Source organism: Ambystoma mexicanum, chromosome 10 (genome assembly GCF_040938575.1).
Source record: "Ambystoma mexicanum isolate Mex_15411 chromosome 10, UKY_AmexF1_1, whole genome shotgun sequence".
Taxonomy (NCBI): Eukaryota; Metazoa; Chordata; class Amphibia; order Caudata; family Ambystomatidae; genus Ambystoma; species Ambystoma mexicanum.
Window position 1 is genome coordinate 1536863901 of NC_090932.1, and position 18998 is coordinate 1536882898.

General features: G+C 50.6%; 5 non-coding genes across 5 annotated transcripts; all 5 read right to left on the reverse strand.

Annotated features, from left to right (window-relative positions):
• Positions 1-2135: 2135 nt before the first annotated feature.
• Positions 2136-2276, reverse strand: LOC138496575 (U4 spliceosomal RNA). The gene has a single exon (XR_011278074.1). It is a non-coding gene; the product is annotated as a U4 spliceosomal RNA (small nuclear RNA).
• A 3508-nt stretch (positions 2277-5784) lies between these two features.
• LOC138496576 (U4 spliceosomal RNA) lies at positions 5785-5925 on the reverse strand. Its single transcript, XR_011278075.1, has one exon. It is a non-coding gene; the product is annotated as a U4 spliceosomal RNA (small nuclear RNA).
• Positions 5926-9433: 3508 nt separating this feature from the next.
• Positions 9434-9574, reverse strand: LOC138496662 (U4 spliceosomal RNA). Its single transcript, XR_011278153.1, has one exon. It is a non-coding gene; the product is annotated as a U4 spliceosomal RNA (small nuclear RNA).
• Positions 9575-13081: 3507 nt separating this feature from the next.
• Positions 13082-13222, reverse strand: LOC138496644 (U4 spliceosomal RNA). Its single transcript, XR_011278137.1, has one exon. It is a non-coding gene; the product is annotated as a U4 spliceosomal RNA (small nuclear RNA).
• Positions 13223-16730: 3508 nt separating this feature from the next.
• LOC138496577 (U4 spliceosomal RNA) lies at positions 16731-16871 on the reverse strand. The gene has a single exon (XR_011278076.1). It is a non-coding gene; the product is annotated as a U4 spliceosomal RNA (small nuclear RNA).
• Positions 16872-18998: the final 2127 nt, after the last annotated feature.

Below are 18998 nucleotides of genomic sequence, written 5' to 3' on the forward strand. Positions count from 1 at the left end.
AACTAACACAGGGCAGGAAACCCCAACACCTTTTTCATATGCAATGTGTCAGCTTGAAGCTAGCTCCCACCCCTCTGTATGAAGGCCATTGAATGTCATGTGTGGAACAACTGTTTACAGTAGGCAACCGCTGCAGGGCCACCCCCTTTCAGAGGGAAGATATATGTGATTTGATGCAGACAGTCTGTTCTCGAGCTCAATTAACCAGAGAGCCACTTTGATCCACAGGAGACAGGAAGATGGGTGCGGCTTAGTAGTACATGTTGTCACCCCTTACCTTTCCTGTTGCAAAGCACTCTGGTCATGACCTTACGCATGACAGAAGATTGGTGGTGGGGACCCAGGATTGGGTCTTTAAGGTAGGCTTAGCATGCTCCAATCACTGGGGCCCATTTGGCTTTAAAAGAGGGCTGAGCCCCTCACTGAGCAGATCATCCGACGACTTCAAAAGGAGTACGAAGAAGGACTCATTCGGACCCTCGGTGATGGTACAGTCTGCCTCACGGCTTCCGCCAGTGAAGGAAGTCCAGGATTTCCAAGAGGGAAGCAAAATACCTCCCAAAACATCTCCCAGGGAACAGAGGGAGATACCCGACTCAGAGGATCCATCAAGCAGCACCAGAACCGGTACCCAGCCAGCACACAGCGTGCCCTGCTAGGTTAAGCCAGCAAGCATCCTAGGTGGGAAGTGCCAGAGAGTCTCTGAACAAAGGACAAGGCCGTTGCCGGCAAACACTCTTCTCAGCTTTGGGTCGGCCGCCTTAAACGTCGACCCAAGCATTGAGAAGAAGCTCGGAGGAGTGCCACAACAAGCATCAACCAGCGTCCATCTTTTAAGGACTTTTTCGAAGCAGTCGAGCTCTCAAACTGCGACCGGCTGCACCACTGTGGCTGTTCTCACGCTGCAGTCACTAAAGCCGTCTGAGAACCCTCGACCAGCGTTCCAGATCCACCAACCAGCACACAGACAAAGATTCTTCACCCCGAGCCGCCGGGTAGGGCAGCCTGCAGCCGTCCGCCCAGCCTCGCTTACCAAACTGCCTGCCAATTGATATCCGCATCTGTCGTCCCTCTTGAACTCTGTCGCCGGAGCTACAAAGCATGCTGGAAGCCACTCGATGCTGTCGAGTACCAAGATCATCTCAAACACCAGTTACATTGTGGTTCTGTCCCCCTGGTCCTTCTCCGAAGGCCCTTAGTGGCATTTACGACCTTTTGCTCCCTTGCTGCTGCAACCAAATAACCTTGAACAGTTCAGACTGATTGCTTTACCGACTGCACTCCTGTCAGTATCCAGAGTGCATCCCTCTCCTTTGTGAAACTGTCTGTCCCCTGTTTTCCTTTATAGGGTGGGTTGTATTTTGTAGTGTGTTAGAACTGTCTGTTGTATTAATACTAAAGTAGATATTTGTATACAACCTTGACTGGACAGTCCCTTTTATCAGTGGGTCACAATTGTTTTTTCGCTCTGTTGCAACTAACCAGCCTGACGTTCCGTCCACTGTTCGGACCCCTTCCGGTGTACTAGAGGTGTGGGACTGATTGATGGTCTAGAAAGCGATATTCCTCCCTGGACCACTAGTGCCCCGGAAGTTGATTCGTCACACCAAGAGAGGTCGGGTTGTTGACTCCACGTGAATATGTGTCTATAGAATGCATGGGGACAGAAATGCCCTTTTGCCTCTCTTGGGAAGACTGAGATGGTGAGCGAAGGCCAAAGGTAAAGCGACCCCTCTGCTGCGGTTGGCTTCAGTGGCAGCCAGACCTCCCTGAGTAACCATCCAACAATCTGATGACTTTCGCAAGAGCAGATGTGGCAAAGAGGATCGAAGGCAGACAGGTCACTGTCTGCTAGGTTCTGAAAGCTCATGGTTTTCATGTCGTGAGATCAGGAAGGCAGCGAGACAACTGAGGCGCTTAATGCACCTGCTGCATGGTCACGGTTCCATAGACTTCGCTGCGCCGCTTGGAGTTTACGAATGCGCTAGCTTCTGGAAGTAAACCCCTTTGTTGAGGGTAGGCCACGAGAGAACAAAGAATAGAAGGGATGGGTTCCGAAAAACACACCCCTCTTGCTAGGTCTTCTCCAGTGGAGTAAAAGCGTCATTGTCTCCTTTTCAAACAAATCGGTTCAGCCTCCGTAGAGACTGTCAAAAATTACCAATTCCAGCTATATTTCAAGCTGTCATGGCGGGGTATTGGGTAAAGTTTTCAATAAGCAATAATCGCGCCTCGGTTAAACCTCATGAGCTACGATACTGCCACTGCGCAAAGCTAAAGCACCTGACCCAGAGGCCCGTGCGCCACGGGAATGGATTCCCATTTAACTTGCACTGATCCCAGCAAGCTCCATCCTGAGCATCCTTTGTCAAACTCATAAAACCGCCTGGATTCCAGTGCCGAGATTTGTTGAGGTGAACACCTGTATCATCTTGCGCTCACCAAACTGACCGCAAATATAGTAGCAAGGTATGCATAGGATTCTGGGAGTAAACATGCAAATGAGCAGGCTGCTACCTGTGCGCTCTTTCCCTTAGCATGATCGGTGGCCTGTTGGCAAGTGACCCCGCCCTCCTGAGAGATTATTGGGCAGGCCGCTGCCAAGGCAACATGGGAGAGGCTTGAGAATGCAAAGAGCCATTGGAGGATTGCACAGGAGCGAGGACAGCATCGAGAAATGGGCTCCTTTGGGGACAGGTGAAGTGATGCTCCACCAGGACGACCAGCTGTTTCTGCAGTGCAGCCAGGACATTGACAAGAAGTGAATCAATTTGTCTCTGAGCGTTCCAACTGTTGACCAAACCATTACAATTTCGATACATTTCCATGCCATCACATACCTACCTGTTTGTGATAATTGCACTTGTCCTTGAAAATAGACCCGATTTTGCAGGGGACTCTGGGAAAAGTGAAAAGGTCCTATGTAATTCACGTCTTGTACCCTGTCTCATAGGGCGGACCCTGCAATTCTACTTCCACTCCACTGCCAAAAATGAAGCGGCCTTGCCCTGTTCAGGCTTTTTGCTGTAGCCCCTGGGCCTTTGCAGAGCCATCTGCTTAGTGTGGCTCTGCCACTGAGGTCAGAAGAGAACATTTAGCCTGAGAAACGGCTGTCTGTGTGTGCAGCTTGGAGAAGACACTGTTGCCATGGGAAAGACATGCCTGTTTGCTGTGCAAATGAAGTGCAGACACAGACAGAAGAGACCACTTGACTGGTAGGAATTGAAGAACCTGACCAAGAGTGAGGAATTAGACCATCCGCACGGGGAGTGTGCGCTCCGCCTGGGCTGGTTTGATACTTTTAAAAAAGAAATGGAATGTTGGTAGGTAAACCTCCTGGAAATGTGTGGGGCTATTCCACACACATTTCCCAATGGACACTGCACAACAAACACATAGTCAAGTGCACTCTGGGGGACACAGTCTACCGGTGCGGTCCTCCTGTCACATTTAGCTGCAATGTGACAGCCATGGGTACATCAAAGCATCTCTGAAGGGGGAAGGCAACGCCTTCCTCCGGCCCTGGTCAGCCTACTTAAAATAGCAAAGGCTCCATCGATATGCCCTGCCTATTGTTAGGTTCTCTCTGATGGCAGCGCATACTGATGAGAGTTAAGTGAAGCAGGCCTGCCAAGAGGCCTGTTCACAGAACTAACACAGGGCAGGAAACCGCAACACCTTTTTCATATGCAATGTGTCAGCTTGAAGCTAGCTCCCACCCCTCTGTATGAAGGCCATTGAATGTCATGTGTGGAACAACTGTTTACAGTAGGCAACCGCTGCAGGGCCACCCCCTTTCAGAGGGAAGATATATGTGATTTAATGCAGACAGTCTGTTCTCGAGCTCAATTAACCAGAGAGCCACTTTGATCCACAGGAGACAGGAAGATGGGTGCGGCTTAGTAGTACATGTTGTCACCCCTTACCTTTCCTGTTGCAAAGCACTCTGGTCATGACCTTACGCATGACAGAAGATTGGTGGTGGGGACCCAGGATTGGGTCTTTAAGGTAGGCTTAGCATGCTCCAATCACTGGGGCCCATTTGGCTTTAAAAGAGGGCTGAGCCCCTCACTGAGCAGATCATCCGACGACTTCAAAAGGAGTACGAAGAAGGACTCATTCGGACCCTCGGTGATGGTACAGTCTGCCTCACGGCTTCCGCCAGTGAAGGAAGTCCAGGATTTCCAAGAGGGAAGCAAAATACCTCCCAAAACATCTCCCAGGGAACAGAGGGAGATACCCGACTCAGAGGATCCATCAAGCAGCACCAGAACCGGTACCCAGCCAGCACACAGCGTGCCCTGCTAGGTTAAGCCAGCAAGCTTCCTAGGTGGGAAGTGCCAGAGAGTCTCTGAACAAAGGACAAGGCCGTTGCCGGCAAACACTCTTCTCAGCTTTGGGTCGGCCGCCTTAAACGTCGACCCGAGCATTGAGAAGAAGCTCGGAGGAGTGCCACAACAAGCATCAACCAGCGTCCATCTTTTAAGGACTTTTTCGAAGCAGTCGAGCTCTCAAACTGCGACCGGCTGCACCACTGTGGCTGTTCTCACGCTGCAGTCACTAAAGCCGTCTGAGAACCCTCGACCAGCGTTCCAGATCCACCAACCAGCACACAGACAACGATTCTTCACCCCGAGCCGCCGGGTAGGGCAGCCTGCAGCCGTCCGCCCAGCCTCGCTTACCAAACTGCCTGCCAACTGATATCCGCATCTGTCGTCCCTCTTGAACTCTGTCGCCGGAGCTACAAAGCATGCTGGAAGCCACTCGATGCTGTCGAGTACCAAGATCATCTCAAACACCAGTTACATTGTGGTTCTGTCCCCCTGGTCCTTCTCCGAAGGCCCTTAGTGACATTTACGACCTCTTGCTCCCTTGCTGCTGCAACCAAATAACCTTGAACAGTTCAGACTGATTGCTTTACCGACTGCACTCCTGTCAGTATCCAGAGTGCATCCCTCTCCTTTGTGAAACTGTCTGTCCCCTGTTTTCCTTTATAGGGTGGGTTGTATTTTGTAGTGTGTTAGAACTGTCTGTTGTATTAATACTAAAGTAGATATTTGTATACAACCTTGACTGGACAGTCCCTTTTATCAGTGGGTCACAATTGTTTTTTCGCTCTGTTGCAACTAACCAGCCTGACGTTCCGTCCACTGTTCGGACCCCTTCCGGTGTACTAGAGGTGTGGGACTGATTGATGGTCTAGAAAGCGATATTCCTCCCTGGACCACTAGTGCCCCGGAAGTTGATTCGTCACACCAAGAGAGGTCGGGTTGTTGACTCCACGTGAATATGTGTCTATAGAATGCATGGGGACAGAAATGCCCTTTTGCCTCTCTTGGGAAGACTGAGATGGTGAGCGAAGGCCAAAGGTAAAGCGACCCCTCTGCTGCGGTTGGCTTCAGTGGCAGCCAGACCTCCCTGAGTAACCATCCAACAATCTGATGACTTTCGCAAGAGCAGATGTGGCAAAGAGGATCGAAGGCAGACAGGTCACTGTCTGCTAGGTTCTGAAAGCTCATGGTTTTCATGTCGTGAGATCAGGAAGGCAGCGAGACAACTGAGGCGCTTAATGCACCTGCTGCATGGTCACGGTTCCATAGACTTCGCTGCGCCGCTTGGAGTTTACGAATGCGCTAGCTTCTGGAAGTAAACCCCTTTGTTGAGGGTAGGCCACGAGAGAACAAAGAATAGAAGGGATGGGTTCCGAAAAACACACCCCTCTTGCTAGGTCTTCTCCAGTGGAGTAAAAGCGTCATTGTCTCCTTTTCAAACAAATCGGTTCAGCCTCCGTAGAGACTGTCAAAAATTACCAATTCCAGCTATATTTCAAGCTGTCATGGCGGGGTATTGGGTAAAGTTTTCAATAAGCAATAATCGCGCCTCGGTTAAACCTCATGAGCTACGATACTGCCACTGCGCAAAGCTAAAGCACCTGACCCAGAGGCCCGTGCGCCCCGGGAATGGATTCCCATTTAACTTGCACTGATCCCAGCAAGCTCCATCCTGAGCATCCTTTGTCAAACTCATAAAACCGCCTGGATTCCAGTGCCGAGATTTGTTGAGGTGAACACCTGTATCATCTTACGCTCACCAAACTGACAGCAAATATAGTAGCAAGGTATGCATAGGATTCTGGGAGTAAACATGCAAATGAGCAGGCTGCTACCTGTGCGCTCTTTCCCTTAGCATGATCGGTGGCCTGTTGGCAAGTGACCCCGCCCTCCTGAGAGATTATTGGGCAGGCCGCTGCCAAGGCAACATGGGAGAGGCTTGAGAATGCAAAGAGCCATTGGAGGATTGCACAGGAGCGAGGACAGCATCGAGAAATGGGCTCCTTTGGGGACAGGTGAAGTGATGCTCCACCAGGACGACCAGCTGTTTCTGCAGTGCAGCCAGGACATTGACAAGAAGTGAATCAATTTGTCTCTGAGCGTTCCAACTGTTGACCAAACCATTACAATTTCGATACATTTCCATGCCATCACATACCTACCTGTTTGTGATAATTGCACTTGTCCTTGAAAATAGACCCGATTTTGCAGGGGACTCTGGGAAAAGTGAAAAGGTCCTATGTAATTCACGTCTTGTACTCTGTCTCATAGGGCGGACCCTGCAATTCTACTTCCACTCCACTGCCAAAAATGAAGCGGCCTTGCCCTGTTCAGGCTTTTTGCTGTAGCCCCTGGGCCTTTGCAGAGCCATCTGCTTAGTGTGGCTCTGCCACTGAGGTCAGAAGAGAACATTTAGCCTGAGAAACGGCTGTCTGTGTGTGCAGCTTGGAGAAGACACTGTTGCCATGGGAAAGACATGCCTGTTTGCTGTGCAAATGAAGTGCAGACACAGACAGAAGAGACCACTTGACTGGTAGGAATTGAAGAACCTGACCAAGAGTGAGGAATTAGACCATCCGCACGGGGAGTGTGCGCTCCGCCTGGGCTGGTTTGATACTTTTAAAAAAGAAATGGAATGTTGGTAGGTAAACCTCCTGGAAATGTGTGGGGCTATTCCGCACACATTTCCCAATGGACACTGCACAACAAACAGATAGTCAAGTGCACTCTGGGGGACACAGTCTACCGGTGCGGTCCTCCTGTCACATTTAGCTGCAATGTGACAGCCATGGGTACATCAAAGCATCTCTGAAGGGGGAAGGCAACGCCTTCCTCCGGCCCTGGTCAGCCTACTTAAAATAGCAAAGGCTCCATCGATATGCCCTGCCTATTGTTAGGTTCTCTCTGATGGCAGCGCATACTGATGAGAGTTAAGTGAAGCAGGCCTGCCAAGAGGCCTGTTCACAGAACTAACACAGGGCAGGAAACCCCAACACCTTTTTCATATGCAATGTGTCAGCTTGAAGCTAGCTCCCACCCCTCTGTATGAAGGCCATTGAATGTCATGTGTGGAACAACTGTTTACAGTAGGCAACCGCTGCAGGGCCACCCCCTTTCAGAGGGAAGATATATGTGATTTGATGCAGACAGTCTGTTCTCGAGCTCAATTAACCAGAGAGCCACTTTGATCCACAGGAGACAGGAAGATGGGTGCGGCTTAGTAGTACATGTTGTCACCCCTTACCTTTCCTGTTGCAAAGCACTCTGGTCATGACCTTACGCATGACAGAAGATTGGTGGTGGGGACCCAGGATTGGGTCTTTAAGGTAGGCTTAGCATGCTCCAATCACTGGGGCCCATTTGGCTTTAAAAGAGGGCTGAGCCCCTCACTGAGCAGATCATCCGACGACTTCAAAAGGAGTACGAAGAAGGACTCATTCGGACCCTCGGTGATGGTACAGTCTGCCTCACGGCTTCCGCCAGTGAAGGAAGTCCAGGATTTCCAAGAGGGAAGCAAAATACCTCCCAAAACATCTCCCAGGGAACAGAGGGAGATACCCGACTCAGAGGATCCATCAAGCAGCACCAGAACCGGTACCCAGCCAGCACACAGCGTGCCCTGCTAGGTTAAGCCAGCAAGCATCCTAGGTGGGAAGTGCCAGAGAGTCTCTGAACAAAGGACAAGGCCGTTGCCGGCAAACACTCTTCTCAGCTTTGGGTCGGCCGCCTTAAACGTCGACCCAAGCATTGAGAAGAAGCTCGGAGGAGTGCCACAACAAGCATCAACCAGCGTCCATCTTTTAAGGACTTTTTCGAAGCAGTCGAGCTCTCAAACTGCGACCGGCTGCACCACTGTGGCTGTTCTCACGCTGCAGTCACTAAAGCCCTCTGAGAACCCTCGACCAGCGTTCCAGATCCACCAACCAGCACACAGACAAAGATTCTTCACCCCGAGCCGCCGGGTAGGGCAGCCTGCAGCCGTCCGCCCAGCCTCGCTTACCAAACTGCCTGCCAATTGATATCCGCATCTGTCGTCCCTCTTGAACTCTGTCGCCGGAGCTACAAAGCATGCTGGAAGCCACTCGATGCTGTCGAGTACCAAGATCATCTCAAACACCAGTTACATTGTGGTTCTGTCCCCCTGGTCCTTCTCCGAAGGCCCTTAGTGGCATTTACGACCTTTTGCTCCCTTGCTGCTGCAACCAAATAACCTTGAACAGTTCAGACTGATTGCTTTACCGACTGCACTCCTGTCAGTATCCAGAGTGCATCCCTCTCCTTTGTGAAACTGTCTGTCCCCTGTTTTCCTTTATAGGGTGGGTTGTATTTTGTAGTGTGTTAGAACTGTCTGTTGTATTAATACTAAAGTAGATATTTGTATACAACCTTGACTGGACAGTCCCTTTTATCAGTGGGTCACAATTGTTTTTTCGCTCTGTTGCAACTAACCAGCCTGACGTTCCGTCCACTGTTCGGACCCCTTCCGGTGTACTAGAGGTGTGGGACTGATTGATGGTCTAGAAAGCGATATTCCTCCCTGGACCACTAGTGCCCCGGAAGTTGATTCGTCACACCAAGAGAGGTCGGGTTGTTGACTCCACGTGAATATGTGTCTATAGAATGCATGGGGACAGAAATGCCCTTTTGCCTCTCTTGGGAAGACTGAGATGGTGAGCGAAGGCCAAAGGTAAAGCGACCCCTCTGCTGCGGTTGGCTTCAGTGGCAGCCAGACCTCCCTGAGTAACCATCCAACAATCTGATGACTTTCGCAAGAGCAGATGTGGCAAAGAGGATCGAAGGCAGACAGGTCACTGTCTGCTAGGTTCTGAAAGCTCATGGTTTTCATGTCGTGAGATCAGGAAGGCAGCGAGACAACTGAGGCGCTTAATGCACCTGCTGCATGGTCACGGTTCCATAGACTTCGCTGCGCCGCTTGGAGTTTACGAATGCGCTAGCTTCTGGAAGTAAACCCCTTTGTTGAGGGTAGGCCACGAGAGAACAAAGAATAGAAGGGATGGGTTCCGAAAAACACACCCCTCTTGCTAGGTCTTCTCCAGTGGAGTAAAAGCGTCATTGTCTCCTTTTCAAACAAATCGGTTCAGCCTCCGTAGAGACTGTCAAAAATTACCAATTCCAGCTATATTTCAAGCAGTCATGGCGGGGTATTGGGTAAAGTTTTCAATAAGCAATAATCGCGCCTCGGTTAAACCTCATGAGCTACGATACTGCCACTGCGCAAAGCTAAAGCACCTGACCCAGAGGCCCGTGCGCCACGGGAATGGATTCCCATTTAACTTGCACTGATCCCAGCAAGCTCCATCCTGAGCATCCTTTGTCAAACTCATAAAACCGCCTGGATTCCAGTGCCGAGATTTGTTGAGGTGAACACCTGTATCATCTTGCGCTCACCAAACTGACAGCAAATATAGTAGCAAGGTATGCATAGGATTCTGGGAGTAAACATGCAAATGAGCAGGCTGCTACCTGTGCGCTCTTTCCCTTAGCATGATCGGTGGCCTGTTGGCAAGTGACCCCGCCCTCCTGAGAGATTATTGGGCAGGCCGCTGCCAAGGCAACATGGGAGAGGCTTGAGAATGCAAAGAGCCATTGGAGGATTGCACAGGAGCGAGGACAGCATCGAGAAATGGGCTCCTTTGGGGACAGGTGAAGTGATGCTCCACCAGGACGACCAGCTGTTTCTGCAGTGCAGCCAGGACATTGACAAGAAGTGAATCAATTTGTCTCTGAGCGTTCCAACTGTTGACCAAACCATTACAATTTCGATACATTTCCATGCCATCACATACCTACTGTTTGTGATAATTGCACTTGTCCTTGAAAATAGACCCGATTTTGCAGGGGACTCTGGGAAAAGTGAAAAGGTCCTATGTAATTCACGTCTTGTACCCTGTCTCATAGGGCGGACCCTGCAATTCTACTTCCACTCCACTGCCAAAAATGAAGCGGCCTTGCCCTGTTCAGGCTTTTTGCTGTAGCCCCTGGGCCTTTGCAGAGCCATCTGCTTAGTGTGGCTCTGCCACTGAGGTCAGAAGAGAACATTTAGCCTGAGAAACGGCTGTCTGTGTGTGCAGCTTGGAGAAGACACTGTTGCCATGGGAAAGACATGCCTGTTTGCTGTGCAAATGAAGTGCAGACACAGACAGAAGAGACCACTTGACTGGTAGGAATTGAAGAACCTGACCAAGAGTGAGGAATTAGACCATCCGCACGGGGAGTGTGCGCTCCGCCTGGGCTGGTTTGATACTTTTAAAAAAGAAATGGAATGTTGGTAGGTAAACCTCCTGGAAATGTGTGGGGCTATCCCGCACACATTTCCCAATGGACACTGCACAACAAACACATAGTCAAGTGCACTCTGGGGGACACAGTCTACCGGTGCGGTCCTCCTGTCACATTTAGCTGCAATGTGACAGCCATGGGTACATCAAAGCATCTCTGAAGGGGGAAGGCAACGCCTTCCTCCGGCCCTGGTCAGCCTACTTAAAATAGCAAAGGCTCCATCGATATGCCCTGCCTATTGTTAGGTTCTCTCTGATGGCAGCGCATACTGATGAGAGTTAAGTGAAGCAGGCCTGCCAAGAGGCCTGTTCACAGAACTAACACAGGGCAGGAAACCCCAACACCTTTTTCATATGCAATGTGTCAGCTTGAAGCTAGCTCCCACCCCTCTGTATGAAGGCCATTGAATGTCATGTGTGGAACAACTGTTTACAGTAGGCAACCGCTGCAGGGCCACCCCCTTTCAGAGGGAAGATATATGTGATTTGATGCAGACAGTCTGTTCTCGAGCTCAATTAACCAGAGAGCCACTTTGATCCACAGGAGACAGGAAGATGGGTGCGGCTTAGTAGTACATGTTGTCACCCCTTACCTTTCCTGTTGCAAAGCACTCTGGTCATGACCTTACGCATGACAGAAGATTGGTGGTGGGGACCCAGGATTGGGTCTTTAAGGTAGGCTTAGCATGCTCCAATCACTGGGGCCCATTTGGCTTTAAAAGAGGGCTGAGCCCCTCACTGAGCAGATCATCCGACGACTTCAAAAGGAGTACGAAGAAGGACTCATTCGGACCCTCGGTGATGGTACAGTCTGCCTCACGGCTTCCGCCAGTGAAGGAAGTCCAGGATTTCCAAGAGGGAAGCAAAATACCTCCCAAAACATCTCCCAGGGAACAGAGGGAGATACCCGACTCAGAGGATCCATCAAGCAGCACCAGAACCGGTACCCAGCCAGCACACAGCGTGCCCTGCTAGGTTAAGCCAGCAAGCTTCCTAGGTGGGAAGTGCCAGAGAGTCTCTGAACAAAGGACAAGGCCGTTGCCGGCAAACACTCTTCTCAGCTTTGGGTCGGCCGCCTTAAACGTCGACCCAAGCATTGAGAAGAAGCTCGGAGGAGTGCCACAACAAGCATCAACCAGCGTCCATCTTTTAAGGACTTTTTCGAAGCAGTCGAGCTCTCAAACTGCGACCGGCTGCACCACTGTGGCTGTTCTCACGCTGCAGTCACTAAAGCCGTCTGAGAACCCTCGACCAGCGTTCCAGATCCACCAACCAGCACACAGACAACGATTCTTCACCCCGAGCCGCCGGGTAGGGCAGCCTGCAGCCGTCCGCCCAGCCTCGCTTACCAAACTGCCTGCCAACTGATATCCGCATCTGTCGTCCCTCTTGAACTCTGTCGCCGGAGCTACAAAGCATGCTGGAAGCCACTCGATGCTGTCGAGTACCAAGATCATCTCAAACACCAGTTACATTGTGGTTCTGTCCCCCTGGTCCTTCTCCGAAGGCCCTTAGTGACATTTACGACCTCTTGCTCCCTTGCTGCTGCAACCAAATAACCTTGAACAGTTCAGACTGATTGCTTTACCGACTGCACTCCTGTCAGTATCCAGAGTGCATCCCTCTCCTTTGTGAAACTGTCTGTCCCCTGTTTTCCTTTATAGGGTGGGTTGTATTTTGTAGTGTGTTAGAACTGTCTGTTGTATTAATACTAAAGTAGATATTTGTATACAACCTTGACTGGACAGTCCCTTTTATCAGTGGGTCACAATTGTTTTTTCGCTCTGTTGCAACTAACCAGCCTGACGTTCCGTCCACTGTTCGGACCCCTTCGGGTGTACTAGAGGTGTGGGACTGATTGATGGTCTAGAAAGCGATATTCCTCCCTGGACCACTAGTGCCCCGGAAGTTGATTCGTCACACCAAGAGAGGTCGGGTTGTTGACTCCACGTGAATATGTGTCTATAGAATGCATGGGGACAGAAATGCCCTTTTGCCTCTCTTGGGAAGACTGAGATGGTGAGCGAAGGCCAAAGGTAAAGCGACCCCTCTGCTGCGGTTGGCTTCAGTGGCAGCCAGACCTCCCTGAGTAACCATCCAACAATCTGATGACTTTCGCAAGAGCAGATGTGGCAAAGTGGATCGAAGGCAGACAGGTCACTGTCTTCTAGGTTCTGAAAGCTCATGGTTTTCATGTCGTGAGATCAGGAAGGCAGCGAGACAACTGAGGCGCTTAATGCACCTGCTGCATGGTCACGGTTCCATAGACTTCGCTGCGCCGCTTGGAGTTTACGAATGCGCTAGCTTCTGGAAGTAAACCCCTTTGTTGAGGGCAGGCCACGAGAGAACAAAGAATAGAAGGGATGGGTTCCGAAAAACACACCCCTCTTGCTAGGTCTTCTCCAGTGGAGTAAAAGCGTCATTGTCTCCTTTTCAAACAAATCGGTTCAGCCTCCGTAGAGACTGTCAAAAATTACCAATTCCAGCTATATTTCAAGCTGTCATGGCGGGGTATTGGGTAAAGTTTTCAATAAGCAATAATCGCGCCTCGGTTAAACCTCATAAACTACGATACTGCCACTGCGCAAAGCTAAAGCACCTGACCCAGAGGCCCGTGCGCCCCGGGAATGGATTCCCATTTAACTTGCACTGATCCCAGCAAGCTCCATCCTGAGCATCCTTTGTCAAACTCATAAAACCGCCTGGATTCCAGTGCCGAGATTTGTTGAGGTGAACACCTGTATCATCTTGCACTCACCAAACTGACAGCAAATATAGTAGCAAGGTATGCATAGGATTCTGGGAGTAAACATGCAAATGAGCAGGCTGCTACCTGTGCGCTCTTTCCCTTAGCATGATCGGTGGCCTGTTGGCAAGTGACCCCGCCCTCCTGAGAGATTATTGGGCAGGCCGCTGCCAAGGCAACATGGGAGAGGCTTGAGAATGCAAAGAGCCATTGGAGGATTGCACAGGAGCGAGGACAGCATCGAGAAATGGGCTCCTTTGGGGACAGGTGAAGTGATGCTCCACCAGGACGACCAGCTGTTTCTGCAGTGCAGCCAGGACATTGACAAGAAGTGAATCAATTTGTCTCTGAGCGTTCCAACTGTTGACCAAACCATTACAATTTCGATACATTTCCATGCCATCACATACCTACCTGTTTGTGATAATTGCACTTGTCCTTGAAAATAGACCCGATTTTGCAGGGGACTCTGGGAAAAGTGAAAAGGTCCTATGTAATTCACGTCTTGTACCCTGTCTCATAGGGCGGACCCGGCAATTCTACTTCCACTCCACTGCCAAAAATGAAGCGGCCTTGCCCTGTTCAGGCTTTTTGCTGTAGCCCCTGGGCCTTTGCAGAGCCATCTGCTTAGTGTGGCTCTGCCACTGAGGTCAGAAGAGAACATTTAGCCTGAGAAACGGCTGTCTGTGTGTGCAGCTTGGAGAAGACACTGTTGCCATGGGAAAGACATGCCTGTTTGCTGTGCAAATGAAGTGCAGACACAGACAGAAGAGACCACTTGACTGGTAGGAATTGAAGAACCTGACCAAGAGTGAGGAATTAGACCATCCGCACGGGGAGTGTGCGCTCCGCCTGGGCTGGTTTGATACTTTTAAAAAAGAAATGGAATGTTGGTAGGTAAACCTCCTGGAAATGTGTGGGGCTATCCCGCACACATTTCCCAATGGACACTGCACAACAAACACATAGTCAAGTGCACTCTGGGGGACACAGTCTACCGGTGCGGTCCTCCTGTCACATTTAGCTGCAATGTGACAGCCATGGGTACATCAAAGCATCTCTGAAGGGGGAAGGCAACGCCTTCCTCCGGCCCTGGTCAGCCTACTTAAAATAGCAAAGGCTCCATCGATATGCCCTGCCTATTGTTAGGTTCTCTCTGATGGCAGCGCATACTGATGAGAGTTAAGTGAAGCAGGCCTGCCAAGAGGCCTGTTCACAGAACTAACACAGGGCAGGAAACCCCAACACCTTTTTCATATGCAATGTGTCAGCTTGAAGCTAGCTCCCACCCCTCTGTATGAAGGCCATTGAATGTCATGTGTGGAACAACTGTTTACAGTAGGCAACCGCTGCAGGGCCACCCCCTTTCAGAGGGAAGATATATGTGATTTGATGCAGACAGTCTGTTCTCAAGCTCAATTAACCAGAGAGCCACTTTGATCCACAGGAGACAGGAAGATGGGTGCGGCTTAGTAGTACATGTTGTCACCCCTTACCTTTCCTGTTGCAAAGCACTCTGGTCATGACCTTACGCATGACAGAAGATTGGTGGTGGGGACCCAGGATTGGGTCTTTAAGGTAGGCTTAGCATGCTCCAATCACTGGGGCCCATTTGGCTTTAAAAGAGGGCTGAGCCCCTCACTGAGCAGATCATCCGACGACTTCAAAAGGAGTACGAAGAAGGACTCATTCGGACCCTTGGTGATGGTACAGTCTGCCTCACGGCTTCCGCCAGTGAAGGAAGTCCAGGATTTCCAAGAGGGAAGCAAAATACCTCCCAAAACATCTCCCAGGGAACAGAGGGAGATACCCGACTCAGAGGATCCATCAAGCAGCACCAGAACCGGTACCCAGCCAGCACACAGCGTGCCCTGCTAGGTTAAGCCAGCAAGCTTCCTAGGTGGGAAGTGCCAGAGAGTCTCTGAACAAAGGACAAGGCCGTTGCCGGCAAACACTCTTCTCAGCTTTGGGTCGGCCGCCTTAAACGTCGACCCAAGCATTGAGAAGAAGCTCGGAGGAGTGCCACAACAAGCATCAACCAGCGTCCATCTTTTAAGGACTTTTTCGAAGCAGTCGAGCTCTCAAACTGCGACCGGCTGCACCACTGTGGCTGTTCTCACGCTGCAGTCACTAAAGCCATCTGAGAACCCTCGACCAGCGTTCCAGATCCACCAACCAGCACACAGACAAAGATTCTTCACCCCGAGCCGCCGGGTAGGGCAGCCTGCAGCCGTCCGCCCAGCCTCGCTTACCAAACTGCCTGCCAATTGATATCCGCATCTGTCGTCCCTCTTGAACTCTGTCGCCGGAGCTACAAAGCATGCTGGAAGCCACTCGATGCTGTCGAGTACCAAGATCATCTCAAACACCAGTTACATTGTGGTTCTGTCCCCCTGGTCCTTCTCCGAAGGCCCTTAGTGGCATTTACGACCTCTTGCTCCCTTGCTGCTGCAACCAAATAACCTTGAACAGTTCAGACTGATTGCTTTACCGACTGCACTCCTGTCAGTATCCAGAGTGCATCCCTCTCCTTTGTGAAACTGTCTGTCCCCTGTTTTCCTTTATAGGGTGGGTTGTATTTTGTAGTGTGTTAGAACTGTCTGTTGTATTAATACTAAAGTAGATATTTGTATACAACCTTGACTGGACAGTCCCTTTTATCAGTGGGTCACAATTGTTTTTTCGCTCTGTTGCAACTAACCAGCCTGACGTTCCGTCCACTGTTCGGACCCCTTCCGGTGTACTAGAGGTGTGGGACTGATTGATGGTCTAGAAAGCGATATTCCTCCCTGGACCACTAGTGCCCCGGAAGTTGATTCGTCACACCAAGAGAGGTCGGGTTGTTGACTCCACGTGAATATGTGTCTATAGAATGCATGGGGACAGAAATGCCCTTTTGCCTCTCTTGGGAAGACTGAGATGGTGAGCGAAGGCCAAAGGTAAAGCGACCCCTCTGCTGCGGTTGGCTTCAGTGGCAGCCAGACCTCCCTGAGTAACCATCCAACAATCTGATGACTTTCGCAAGAGCAGATGTGGCAAAGAGGATCGAAGGCAGACAGGTCACTGTCTGCTAGGTTCTGAAAGCTCATGGTTTTCATGTCGTGAGATCAGGAAGGCAGCGAGACAACTGAGGCGCTTAATGCACCTGCTGCATGGTCACGGTTCCATAGACTTCGCTGCGCCGCTTGGAGTTTACGAATGCGCTAGCTTCTGGAAGTAAACCCCTTTGTTGAGGGTAGGCCACGAGAGAACAAAGAATAGAAGGGATGGGTTCCGAAAAACACACCCCTCTTGCTAGGTCTTCTCCAGTGGAGTAAAAGCGTCATTGTCTCCTTTTCAAACAAATCGGTTCAGCCTCCGTAGAGACTGTCAAAAATTACCAATTCCAGCTATATTTCAAGCTGTCATGGCGGGGTATTGGGTAAAGTTTTCAATAAGCAATAATCGCGCCTCGGTTAAACCTCATGAGCTACGATACTGCCACTGCGCAAAGCTAAAGCACCTGACCCAGAGGCCCGTGCGCCCCGGGAATGGATTCCCATTTAACCTGCACTGATCCCAGCAAGCTCCATCCTGAGCATCCTTTGTCAAACTCATAAAACCGCCTGGATTCCAGTGCCGAGATTTGTTGAGGTGAACACCTGTATCATCTTGCGCTCACCAAACTGACAGCAAATATAGTAGCAAGGTATGCATAGGATTCTGGGAGTAAACATGCAAATGAGCAGGCTGCTACCTGTGCGCTCTTTCCCTTAGCATGATCGGTGGCCTGTTGGCAAGTGACCCCGCCCTCCTGAGAGATTATTGGGCAGGCCGCTGCAAAGGCAACATGGGAGAGGCTTGAGAATGCAAAGAGCCATTGGAGGATTGCACAGGAGCGAGGACAGCATCGAGAAATGGGCTCCTTTGGGGACAGGTGAAGTGATGCTCCACCAGGACGACCAGCTGTTTCTGCAGTGCAGCCAGGACATTGACAAGAAGTGAATCAATTTGTCTCTGAGCGTTCCAACTGTTGACCAAACCATTACAATTTCGATACATTTCCATGCCATCACATACCTACTGTTTGTGATAATTGCACTTGTCCTTGAAAATAGACCCGATTTTGCAGGGGACTCTGGGAAAAGTGAAAAGGTCCTATGTAATTCACGTCTTGTACCCTGTCTCATAGGGCGGACCCTGCAATTCTACTTCCACTCCACTGCCAAAAATGAAGCGGCCTTGCCCTGTTCAGGCTTTTTGCTGTAGCCCCTGGGCCTTTGCAGAGCCATCTGCTTAGTGTGGCTCTGCCACTGAGGTCAGAAGAGAACATTTAGCCTGAGAAACGGCTGTCTGTGTGTGCAGCTTGGAGAAGACACTGTTGCCATGGGAAAGACATGCCTGTTTGCTGTGCAAATGAAGTGCAGACACAGACAGAAGAGACCACTTGACTGGTAGGAATTGAAGAACCTGACCAAGAGTGAGGAATTAGACCATCCGCACGGGGAGTGTGCGCTCCGCCTGGGCTGGTTTGATACTTTTAAAAAAGAAATGGAATGTTGGTAGGTAAACCTCCTGGAAATGTGTGGGGCTATCCCGCACACATTTCCCAATGGACACTGCACAACAAACACATAGTCAAGTGCACTCTGGGGGACACAGTCTACCGGTGCGGTCCTCCTGTCACATTTAGCTGCAATGTGACAGCCATGGGTACATCAAAGCATCTCTGAAGGGGGAAGGCAACGCCTTCCTCCGGCCCTGGTCAGCCTACTTAAAATAGCAAAGGCTCCATCGATATGCCCTGCCTATTGTTAGGTTCTCTCTGATGGCAGCGCATACTGATGAGAGTTAAGTGAAGCAGGCCTGCCAAGAGGCCTGTTCACAGAACTAACACAGGGCAGGAAACCCCAACACCTTTTTCATATGCAATGTGTCAGCTTGAAGCTAGCTCCCACCCCTCTGTATGAAGGCCATTGAATGTCATGTGTGGAACAACTGTTTACAGTAGGCAACCGCTGCAGGGCCACCCCCTTTCAGAGGGAAGATATATGTGATTTGATGCAGACAGTCTGTTCTCAAGCTCAATTAACCAGAGAGCCACTTTGATCCACAGGAGACAGGAAGATGGGTGCGGCTTAGTAGTACATGTTGTCACCCCTTACCTTTCCTGTTGCAAAGCACTCTGGTCATGACCTTACGCATGACAGAAGATTGGTGGTGGGGACCCAGGATTGGGTCTTTAAGGTAGGCTTAGCATGCTCCAATCACTGGGGCCCATTTGGCTTTAAAAGAGGGCTGAGCCCCTCACTGAGCAGATCATCCGACGACTTCAAAAGGAGTACGAAGAAGGACTCATTCGGACCCTTGGTGATGGTACAGTCTGCCTCACGGCTTCCGCCAGTGAAGGAAGTCCAGGATTTCCAAGAGGGAAGCAAAATACCTCCCAAAACATCTCCCAGGGAACAGAGGGAGATACCCGACTCAGAGGATCCATCAAGCAGCACCAGAACCGGTACCCAGCCAGCACACAGCGTGCCCTGCTAGATTAAGCCAGCAAGCTTCCTAGGTGGGAAGTGCCAGAGAGTCTCTGAACAAAGGACAAGGCCGTTGCCGGCAAACACTCTTCTCAGCTTTGGGTCG